Below are 12,175 nucleotides of genomic sequence, written 5' to 3' on the forward strand. Positions count from 1 at the left end.
TAGATACATTCATACTAAGTGCCATAAATCACACAGTGATAAATATATGATATTACTTATCGGTGGAATCTAAAAATTGATACAAAGGTATATCTTACATCACAGAAAGAGTCCCAGACTTAGAACACACACTTATGGTTACCAAACTGCAAAGGTGTGTTAGAGGCATAAATCATGAGGTTGGAGTTAGTATATACATATTTATAGAGAGAAAACTTGTAATCAACATGGACCTGCTGTAGAGCACTTGGAACTCTTCTCAATACCCCTTTAGTAACCTCAATGGGAAAATAATTCTAAAAAGACTATACAGTTATCTCTTTATAAATGAATCATGTTGGTGTATAATAAAAACGAACACAACATGGTAAATCAACTATATTCCATTATAAATTAAAAATTAAGTTACAGGAAAGGAAAATGAGCACTTAATTCGTTTAGTCGCAGTGAATGTGCTAGTGTCACATCCCTGGACACAGACCAAATTTTGTCCCAAGGCTGGACTGCTGAGGACCTCGGGAGGATATGCCAGCTAATTCGCCCCCCTTGAACATGTAGTACCTGGTAACCTCTGCATGGGATCACAACCTCCAGATCTAAGTGTGCCCTCATACTACTAAACCAACCCTCTGACACCCAAAGGATGGTGGACTCTCTGGGTTGGATGATATTTGGAAAATCACCTGGTCTCAATATATCCTGGTGTTTGGGTTCCGACCTCCCGACCCCTTCGTTAGGGCCATCTCACTCTACAAGATAGTAACTTCAACAGGTGATTTTGCAGGGGTTTATACTTGTTCGGGGGATGAAGGGTAAGGGGGAAGAAGGAATGGGACAGAAGCCCTTATATGTTTGGTCAGGCACATTCCACTCTAATTTAAAACCCAGGAACAGGACTTTCCCTATATCTAAAGTTGTTTCAGTAACCAGAGAGGGACAGTAGAGATCCTGCCACCTTCTGTTTCCCATAACAACAATTCTAAAACTGGACCTTATAGGCACTTCATATTCACAATGCCTGGGAAGCTGTAAATGATAACAGCCCTCAAAAAATGTTTTGCTGTAGGTAATTGAAATAGACTTCAAAACAAGGCAACCTTTCAATAACCCTTTTTCAAGGGGTAAATTTTACTCACACTGTTCAAAAAAAAAAGCACAATGAAGGTGCACACCATTGCTTTATGTTAGACAAAGGCAAATCAGATGTACAAAGAAGTATCACCTGGAACCACTCAGAATAGCCATCCTCACAAAGTCTAGAAACAAGAAATGCTTCAGAGGGTGTGGAAAAAGAGAAACCTACTACTTTTTTTTTTAATCTGCTTTGGGTCTTTGTTGCTGCACGCAGTTTTTCTATAGTTGCAGCAAGTGGGGGCTACTCATCGCTGTGGTACACAGCCTTCTCTGCGGTGGCTTCTCTTGTTGTGGAGCACAGGTTTCAGTAGTTGTGGCACGTGAGCTCAGTAGTTGTGGCTCGTGGGCTCTAGAGTGCAGAATCAGTAGCTATGGTGCACAGACTTAGTTGCTCTGTAGCGTGTGGGATCTTCCTTGGCCAGGGCCCGAACCTGTGTCCCCTGCACTGGCAGGCGGATTCTTAACCACTGCCCCACCAATACTACACTACTGATGGCAATGCCAATTGGTAACAGCCACTATGGAGCACAGAATGGAGGTTACCAGAGTAAGGGGAGGCAGGAGGGATAAATTGGAAATTGGGATTGACATATACACACCACTATATATAAAAGAGACAACAAATAAGGGCCTACTGTATAGCACAGGGAACTCTACTCAATACTCTGTAATGACCTGTATGGGAAAGGAATCCTAAAAGGATTGGATATATGTATAACTGCTTCACTCTGCTGTGCGGCAGAAAGTAACACAGCCTTGTAAATCAACTATACTCCAAAAAAATTGAAATTGAAATGAAATAAAATAGAGCTACCAGATGATCCAGCAAGTTCACTCCTGTGTGCATATCTGGAGGAAAGCATAAATAGAAAAGACACATCTTCCCCAATGTTCACTGTAACACTCTTTACAATAGCGAAGACATGGAAGCAACCAAAATGTCCATCAACATATGAATATAGGTAAAGAATATGTGATACATATATATAAAATGGAATATGACTCAGTCATAAACTAGAAGAAAATAATGCAATTGCAGTAACATGGATGGACCTAGAGATGATTTTACTAAGTGAAGTAAGTCAGACACAGTAAGACAAATATTGTATGATATCACTTCTAGGTGGAACCTAAAAATTGATACAAATGAACTAACTTACAAAACAGAGGCAGACTCAGAGACTTGGAAAACAAACTTATGGTTACCAAACAGGAAAGGTGGGGTGGTAGGGATAAATCAGGAACTTAAGGTAAACATACGAATACTACTATATATAACATAGATAAGCAACAAGGACCTACTCTATAGCACAAGGAACTCTACTCAATATTCTGGGAATACCTTTATCAGAAAAGAATATGAAAAGGAATGAATATACATATGTGTAACTGAATCACTTGCTGTGCAGCTGAAATGAACACAACATTGTAAATCAACTATACTCCAATAAAGTTTAAATTACAAAATAAAGAAAATCACCTATATTTCAAAAGAAAAAAAGAATTCCCATATATTTTTATGGCTTGATAGCTTACTTTTTTAGTGTTCAATATTATCCCATTCCCAGAATATATTAATACTATATCATTTCATTCACCTATTGGAGGACACCTTAGTTTATTCACATTTTGGCAATATTGAATTAGGTGTTATAAATATCCATATGCAGGTTTTCGTCTGGAAGTATGTTTTAAACTACTTTCAGTAAATATCCATGAGAACACTTGCCGGATTGTACAGTAAGGGAATGTTCAATATTACAGCAAGTGTCAATCAGACTACCAAAGTAGCTGTATTATTTTTCATTTCCACCAATAACAAATATTTCCTATTGTTCCACATCCCCCACAGAATTTGTTCTTGTCATTGTTCACATTTTAGCCATTCTGAGTGTTACATAGTGGTATGTAACTGTATTTTTAATTTGCTTTTTCATGGCAGCATGTAATCTGGATTATTCTTCTGTATACTTATATGCATAGTGTCTATTTTCTTTGGTGAGATGTCTATAAAGTATATTGGTCCACATTTTCTTTAGGCTGCTTTCATTTTTTTCTACCCAATCTGTATTTGTTTTATTTATTTTCATGCCTTATTGCATTAACAAGGACTTGGAGTAAAATATGGAAAAGTAGTCATGAAAGGGAACATCCTTGCTTTTACCTGAACTTAGTGGAAAAGTTTCATGTTTTTGACCATTAAGCATGATGTAAGATAAAAGTTTCCTGTAGATCTTTGTTATCAACTTGAGAAAGCTCCAGTCTATTTTTTTAACTGACAGTTTTTATGAAGAATGGGTGTTAGATTTTTTCCAAGGTCTTCTGAATCTATTGATATGCTAATGATTGTCTTTAGGGTGTTGATATGATGGATATAATTATTTGATTTTAGAATGTTGAACCAGCCTTGCATACCTGGGATTATTCCCTCTCATTCATGATATAAAATTCTTTCAAAATATTGTTGGATTCGATTTGTTAATATTTTGTTGAGGATTTTCACATTGATGTTCCTGAGAGATATTGGTCAGTTTTCTTTACTATTCATATGTTCCTCTAAGTTTGGATGTTGTGGATTTAATGTCAGACATTCATTTGGGGAGATTCTCAGTCATTTTTAAAAAATATTTTCTGTTCTTTGTTACCTCCTGCTATGCCCATTATGTATAGGTCACAGCATTTTCATTGTTCCACAATTATTGATTACTCTGTTCTGTTGATTTCTTTCCTGCCCATTTTCTCTTTTCTTTTGACATTTAAAAGTTTCTCTTGATACGTCTTCAAGCTCACAGATATTTCTCCTCAGCCAGCTCTTTGACTGCTAAAACAAAACACGAGAGACTTGGTATTTTATAAAAAACAGAATATTTTTGTTTTCTCATAATTGCTGAAGCTGAAAAGTTCAAGTTCAAGTTACCAGAGGCTTCCCTGGTGATGCAGTGGTTAAGAATCTGCCTACCAATAAAGGGGACACGGGTTTGAGCCATGGTCCGGGAAGATCCCACAACTAAGCCCATGTACCAGAAATACTGAGCCTGTGCTCTAGAGCCCGTGTGCCACAACTACTGAAACCCACACACCTAGAACCTATGCTCCACAACAAGAGAAGCCACCCAATGAGAAGCCCACGCACCGCAACAAAGACCCAATGCAGCCAAAAAATTAATTAATTAATTAAAAAAAAAAGAATAAGTTGCCAGCTGACTTAGTGTCTGGTGAGGGACCAATTTCTGGTTCATAATGTGGGTCTTCTCGCTCGGCAATGAAATCATGTAATGGGCATAAGGTCTTCTGTGTGCTACATTTATTAGGTCATTAATCCCATGTTTGAGGTCTCCGGCCTCATGACTTCATCACCTCCCAAAAGCCCCACCTCCTAATACCATCAACATGGGAGCTGGGTTTCAAAATTTTAAAATTAGAGGTACAAAATGTTTACACCATAACAGGGACCACAAAGTTAACTGATTTTTCCTTTCATGTTAAAGGTTTGCACAGTTATATTTATTATATAATCCAAAAACCTTTTTTTTTTTAAGATTCCTTTCCCCTATATGCCAGTACAGACCATTGAGTAGAGTTCCCCGTGCTATGAAGCAGGTCCTTATCAATACTTATCTATTTTATATACAGTAGTGTGTATGTCAGTCCCAATCTCCCAATTTATCCCTTCCCCACTTATCCCCTGGTAACCATAAGTTTCTTTTCTATATTCATGACTCTATTTCTGTTGTGTAAATAAGTTCATTTGTACCTTTGTTTTCTTTTCTAGATTCCTTATATAAGCAATGTCATATGATATCTGTCTTTTTGATTTGCTTCACTCAGTATAACACTCAGTATAACAATCTCTAGGTCCATCCATGTTGCTACCAAACCCTTAATTGTTAAGGATAACTCTCAATTTTTTCCAGTTTCATCAGCAATTCTTTCTGGCAGACATGTGATAACACCTTTTAAACAGGAATATTGAGACCAAGACTCCTGACCTGCAAACAAACAAAACATCATTCGTATAGTGAAAACTTTGCACATCAAAGGACGAAAGCACTTGGTCTAAATCCCTTTGCACCCACTGCTGACAGAAGGCAGAGGAGTTTGACTCACTAATCTTCCTTACGTGCACTTCTTCCTTAAGGGGTAGTCCATCTAAAACTTATAAGAAGCGGGAATGCATCATGGAACACACCAATCTCTACTACATATTCTGAAGCAGCAAAAAACAAAAACATGATGAATCCATCCAAAGCGTTCTGTCCACATTGTTACAATAGTTTCCCTCGCACTGTGAACCCCTTTCAAACCCTATCACTTGAACCTATTTTTATTTTTTTCAACAAAAATAATGTTAATCTGCAGTCACATGCTCCAGTAATATTACACGATCCCTTGTGCAAGTATGTAGGGATTTGAGCAGCTATGGGAGGCTATCATGAGAGGTTGCCTAGAGTAATTAGGACATTTCATTTAATGTTGACTCTTCTCCCTAAGATGTCTGCTGCCCTCTTCTTTTTGTAGCTACTAGCATGGAGAAAGTGATTAAGATAAGGCCCTTCTCTTTTACTGCCCATGAACGCAGCTGTGATTAACCTCACAGACCTTCGTGCTTCTAGAATCCCCTGAACCCATGAATGGCATGACATAAATAAGGATGGTGACCTGTAGGCTTGTACAGAGCATGCTATAAAATTTTCGACTCTTCCCTTCCTCATAATTCCAAAGAATAGATTTCTTTGTATTTCTGCTTAATGCTGCTGGAGTTGGTACATAAGTTGAGGGAGGTATCAGGGCACACCAAAAGAGAGGGTAGCTATACAGAAAATACAAGCAGGTACATTTCTGTGTAGTTTCAAGCAGCTTATTTGCTATATCAACCATGGTGACATGTTGACCCTTCCTCTTTCTACTAGTAGTACAACAAACATAAAGGATATTTAGGCTGCTTGTTTTATCCCCACCTCTCACAATTGATATGCATTCACATATAGGACAATGAAGGGCACTTTCTACCATCTTAACCAATACTTGAGAACTAGAAAATGTGCAAATTTTTCCGGGGATTATTTTTATATTCCCCAATCAAGCTTATTAAGGAATCTTACCTATTGTGTTTAATGAAGTCATATCTCTGATGGCATCCCATCATCAACAAAACTGGAAATTTGAAGGGTCTTAGATTTTACCGTATTGTAATTCCAATATTTTAGCCTGACACGTTTTTTGGATTTTACAAAAAAATGTTTTAAATGAGACAAAAAATCATTTTTATGAAACAAACCGACAGGAATAGTTTTATATTTTTATCTGTCTCACTTGCACACAAAAGTCTCATGGGGTTATGTAAAGCAGTCCTGTTGGGTGCTGTGCATGACACAAGTATGGATTAAAGCTTAGGAATCTTAAGCTTCAGTCACCTGAAACTTTTAAATTAGGATGCAAGCAATCCTGTCCAACATTTGAACAGAGCAAGACACTGTCTTTATTTTGTTTGTCAGGTAATTAATCTGTCTTTTGCCCCAAGGAGAGAAACAACTGTCATCTTCCATCAATGTGTCATACAAAAATCTTTGAACACAGAATGCAAGCAGAGGCTGATACAAGATGTGAAAAAAAGAGAGAGACACTTGTGTCATTTTCTCCAAACTTATTGCAATGTCCCATTTAAAATGTGGGAATAATCAATATTCAGAGGAAAAAGGCCCAAGGAAGGTTTTTGCTTCTGTGGAATAATGGCATTGCTAAAGATTTCAGGAAGCAAGATGAATTAGTGAGAATGACCATGAGAAATCAGAGAAAAGTCAGATCCGTTGATGAAGTGATGTTTACCTCTGTGAATCAATGATAAGTAGGAGCAAATGAAAAGAAAGCTGAATACATTTTCTTAATAAATGTAATCTTTCAGCTGTCATAGAAAAATTAATACTCACTATGATACAACATATTTAGTTTAGAAAGTTAACAAATTTAAAGCTTAATAATTAGATTTATTGAAGAAACAAAAACATATTTGTGGTTTAGAATAAATAATATGTTCTGCTACAGATAAGAAGGCTACATAAATAAATAGAAATGACTAAATAAATAAATAAAGAGGAAAATAACAAATTACATGTTATTAACATTAAAAACTTACCCTCATCTAAAGAAAGAGGAGAGACAGAAAGAGAAGAACTCATAGCAAGCATATGTTAAAAACTCCTAAATAAGAAGTCTTCAGATGTTAAAAAAAAAAAGTCTTCAATAAGAAGATAATGTAATAGCAAAAGTGGGGAAAATATACCAAAAGACATTTCAAAAAAGAGAGTACAGAATGTTAAGTAAACATATCAAAAGATGCTTGGCTTCTTAGTAGTCAATTAAATGCAAAAAAGTGAAACCTGGAATTATCACTCACCAACCAGAAAGTTCAAATGAAAATGACAGGTATTATCAAGTTTGACAAGAATGTGTATAATCCTTGAATCTCATTCACTGCTGCTGAGGATGAAAAATCATACAACTGTTTTGAAAATATTTAGAAATATCTAAAAAGATAAACACATGAAAACTATGACTCGAAAATTTTACTACTACATGTATACTGAACAATAATTTATACACACACCACCAAAGCTCAAGTTCTAGAATTTATATACCAGTGCTATTCTCAATAGACACAAACTGAAAATCACTCATATTGTAATACACATTGGAATAAATTAATTGTTAAATATTTACACTATGGAATCCTATGCAACAGTGGCAATGCATAATCACAACAACAGGCAACCATATAGGCATATTCACAAGCAACATAAAATAAAAAGGCCCAATACAATAGTGATTTTACTGTGCCATAACATTTATATAAAATACAGGTAATATGATATTTTTGTTACATACAAGAACAATATTAAACCTTAAGGGGAATCACTAGAATGGGACCAGGGGCCCTCTGAGTGGCAATTTTCTGTGTCTTTATCTAGAAGCTATGTATGCAGTGTATTCAGATTCTGAATTTTCTGAAATTTGTCATTTCCTTACAAACCATGCATGTTTTTAGTTGTTTTTTTATACATAACAAAAAGTAAAAATGATAGGCTAGGGAAGGTAATTATATTAGCACTTTAATATCCATGCTTTTCAAGGTGGAAGTGAAGGGTATTAAATATTTGACATTGTGATTACTTCTTTAAAGTAAGGTGAAAATTTGAGATTAATAGACATACTTCTTCATATATAATACTCAAAGAGGAGGGGTAGAAAGGAGTATTATTTTTTTAATTTAATACAGAACAGTTAAGATAGAAAATAAAGAAAACAGACTAGGTTTAAAAAGGAGCACACTGAACTTCCTTGGTGGCACAGTGGATAAGAATTTGCCTGCCGATTCAGAGGACAGGTGTTCAATCCCTGGTCTGGGAAGATCCCACATGCTCCAGAGCAACTAAGCCCATATGCCACAACTACTGACCTTGTGCTCTAGAACCTGCAAACAACAACTATTGAGTCTGCATGACACAACTACTGAAGCCCATGCACCTAGAACCCATACTCCACAACAAGAGAAACCACCGCAAGGAGAAGCCCGTGCACCACAACGATGAGTAACCCCTGCTTGACACAACTAGAGAAACCCTGTGCAGCAACGAAGACCCAACGCAACCAAAAATAATAAAATTAAATCTCTTGACTTCTGAGATGACTCACTCACATGGCTGTAGGTAAGAGACCTCAGTTCCTTGCCACATGGATCTCTCCTTAAGGCTGCTTGAGTGTCCTCATGACATGGCAGCTGGCTTACCCCAGGATGAGTGATCTAGCAGAAACCAAAGCAGAAGCTGCAATGTCTTTTATAACTTTGGAAGATGCACTTTGTCGTTTCTGCAATTTCTTATTAAATTGTCAGCCCTTTTCAAGTGCGAGGAGCCACACAGGTACATGAAGACTGAGAGATAATTAGGGGATAATTAGGGCCATCTTGGAGGCTGGCTACAAAAGTGGCTGAGTAGCCAAAGACTGAATTTTGTTTTCTTCACGTCTGGAGAGAAAATGGTCAGTGAATCTCACTGGTGGTCTTTGAGATGCACCAAAACTACCTCTTGCTCTCACCCCCAGCCGTGTGTCTGACAGGGTCTTGGTGCTCCGGCCGGGTGTTAGGCCTGTGCCTCTGAGGTGGGAGAGCCGAGTTCAGGACATTGGTATACAAGAGACCTCAGGCACCTTCTAATATCAAACGATGAAAGCTCTCCCAGAGATATCCGTCTCAATGCTAAGACCCAGCTCCACTCAGAGACCAGCAAGATCCAGTGCTGGACATCCCATGCAAAACAGCTAGCAAGAAAGGAATGCAGGCACACCCATTCACAGAGAGGCGGCCTAAAATCATGATAAAGCCACAGACACCCCAAAACACACCACCGGATGTGGACCTGTCCACCAGAAAGACAAGATCCAGACACACTCACCAGAACACAGGCATCAGTCCCCTCCACCAGAAAGCCTACACAACCCACTGAACCAACCTTAACCACTGGGGGCAGACACCAAAAACAACGGGAACTACGAATCTGCAGCCTGAGAAAAGGATACCCCAAACACAGTCTCCAAAGCCAAATGAGAAGACAGAGAAACATAGCAGATGAAGAAGCAAGATAAAATCCCACCAGACCAAACAAATGTAGAGGAAATAGGCAGTCTATCTGAAAAAGAATTCAGAGTAATGATAGTAAAGATGATCCCAAATCTTGGAACTGGAATGGAGAATATACAAGAAACGTTGAACAAAGACCTAGAAGAACTAATGAGAAAACAAACAATGATGAACAACACAATAAATGGAATTAAAAATTCTCTAGAAGGAAACAATAGCAGAATAACTGAGGAAAAGAATGGATAAATGACCTGGAATATAAAATAGTGGCAATAACAACTGAGGAGCAGAATAAAGAAAAAATAATGAACAGAATTGAGGACAATCTGACACACATCTGGGACATTAAACACACCAACATTCGAATATAGGGGTCCCAGAAGTAGAAGAGAAAAAGAGACTGAGAAAATATTTGAAGAGATTATAGTTGAAAACATCCCTAATATGTATTAATAGAAAAATACATATCGATAATTACCTTAAATGTAAATGGATTAAATGCTCCAACCAAAAGACATAGACTGGCTGAATGGATCCGAAAACATGACCAGTATATATGCAGCCTACAAGAGATCCACTTCAGACCTAGGGACACACACAGACTGAAAGGGGATAGAATACAATATTCCATGCAAATGGAAATCAATAGAAAGCTAGAGTAGCAATTCTCATATCAGACAAAAAAGACTTTAAAATAAAGACTATTACAGGAGACAAAGAAGGACACTACATAATGATCAAGGGATCAATCCAAGAAGAATATATAACAATTGTACATATTTATGCACCCAATATAGGAACACCTCAATACATAAGGCAAGTGCTAACAGCCATAAATGGGGAAATCGACAGTAACACAATCATAGTAGGGGACTCTAGCACACCTGTTTCACCAACGAACAGATCATACAAAATGAAAATAAATAAGGAAACACAAGCTTTAAATGATATATTAAACAAGATGGACTTAATTGATATTTATAGGACATTCCATCCAAAAACAACAGAATACACTTTTTCTCAAGTGCTCGTGGAACATTCTCCAGGATAGGTCATATCTTGGATCACAAACCAAGCCTTGGTAAATTTAAGAAAATTGAAATGTATCAAGTATCTTTTCCAACCACAATGCTATCAGACTAAATATCAATTAAAGGAAAAAATCTGTAAAAAATAAATGCAAACACATGGATGCTAAACAATACGCTACTTAATAACCAAGACGTCACTGAAGAAATCAGGGGAAATAAAAAAATACCTAGAAACAAATGACAATGAAAACATGAAGATCAAAAACCCATGGGATGCAGCAAAAGCAGTTCTAAGAGGGAAGTTTATAGCAATACAATCCTACCTAAGAAACAAGAAACACCTCAAATAAACAAGCTAACCTTACACCTAAAGCAATTAGGGAAAGAAAGAAAAGAAAACCCGAAGTCAGCAGAGGAAAGAATCATAAAGATCAGATCAGAAATAAATGAAAAAGAAATGAAGGAAACAACAGCAAAGATCAAAAAAACTAAAAGCTGGTTCTCTGAGAAGATAAACAAAATTGATAAACCATTAGCCAGACTCATCAAGAAAAAAAGGGAGAAGACTCAAATCAATAGAATTACAAATGAAAAAGGAGAAGTAACAACTGACACTGCAGAAATACAAAGGATCATGAGAGATTACTGCAAGCAACTCTATGCCAATAAAATGGACAATCTGGAAGAAATGGACAAATTCCTAAAAAGCACAACCTTCCAAGAATGAACCAGGAAGAAATAGAAACTATAAACAAACCAAACCCAAGCACTGAAATTGAGAATGTGATTAAAAATCTTCCAACAAACAAAAGCCCAGGACCAGATGGCTTCACAGGCAAATTCTATCAAACATTTAGAGAAGAGTTAACACCTATCCTTCTCAAACTCTTCCAAAATATAGCAGAGGGAGGAACTCTCCAAAACTTATTCTATGAGACTAAGTATGTCTATCTATCAGGTATTTCCCTGATACCAAAACCAGACAAAGATGTCACAAAGAAAGAAAACTACAGGCCAATATCACTGATGAACATAGATGCAAAAATCCACATCAAAATACTAGAAAACAGAATCCAACAGTGCATTAAAAGGAGCATACACCAAGATCAAGTGAGGTTTATCCCAGGGATGCAAGGATTCTTCAATACATGCAAATCAATGTGATACACCAGATTAAAAAAACTGAAGGATAAAAACCATCTCAATAGATGCAGAAAATGCTTTTGACAGTATTAAACACACATTTTTGATAAAAACCCTCCAGAAAGTAGGCATAGAGGGAACTTTCCTCAACATAATAAAGGCCATTTATGACAAACCCACAGCCAACATTGTTCTCAAAGGTGAAAAAGTGAAACTATTTCCACCAAGATCAGGA

This window comes from Lagenorhynchus albirostris, chromosome 4 (assembly GCF_949774975.1).
Source record: "Lagenorhynchus albirostris chromosome 4, mLagAlb1.1, whole genome shotgun sequence".
Taxonomy (NCBI): Eukaryota; Metazoa; Chordata; class Mammalia; order Artiodactyla; family Delphinidae; genus Lagenorhynchus; species Lagenorhynchus albirostris.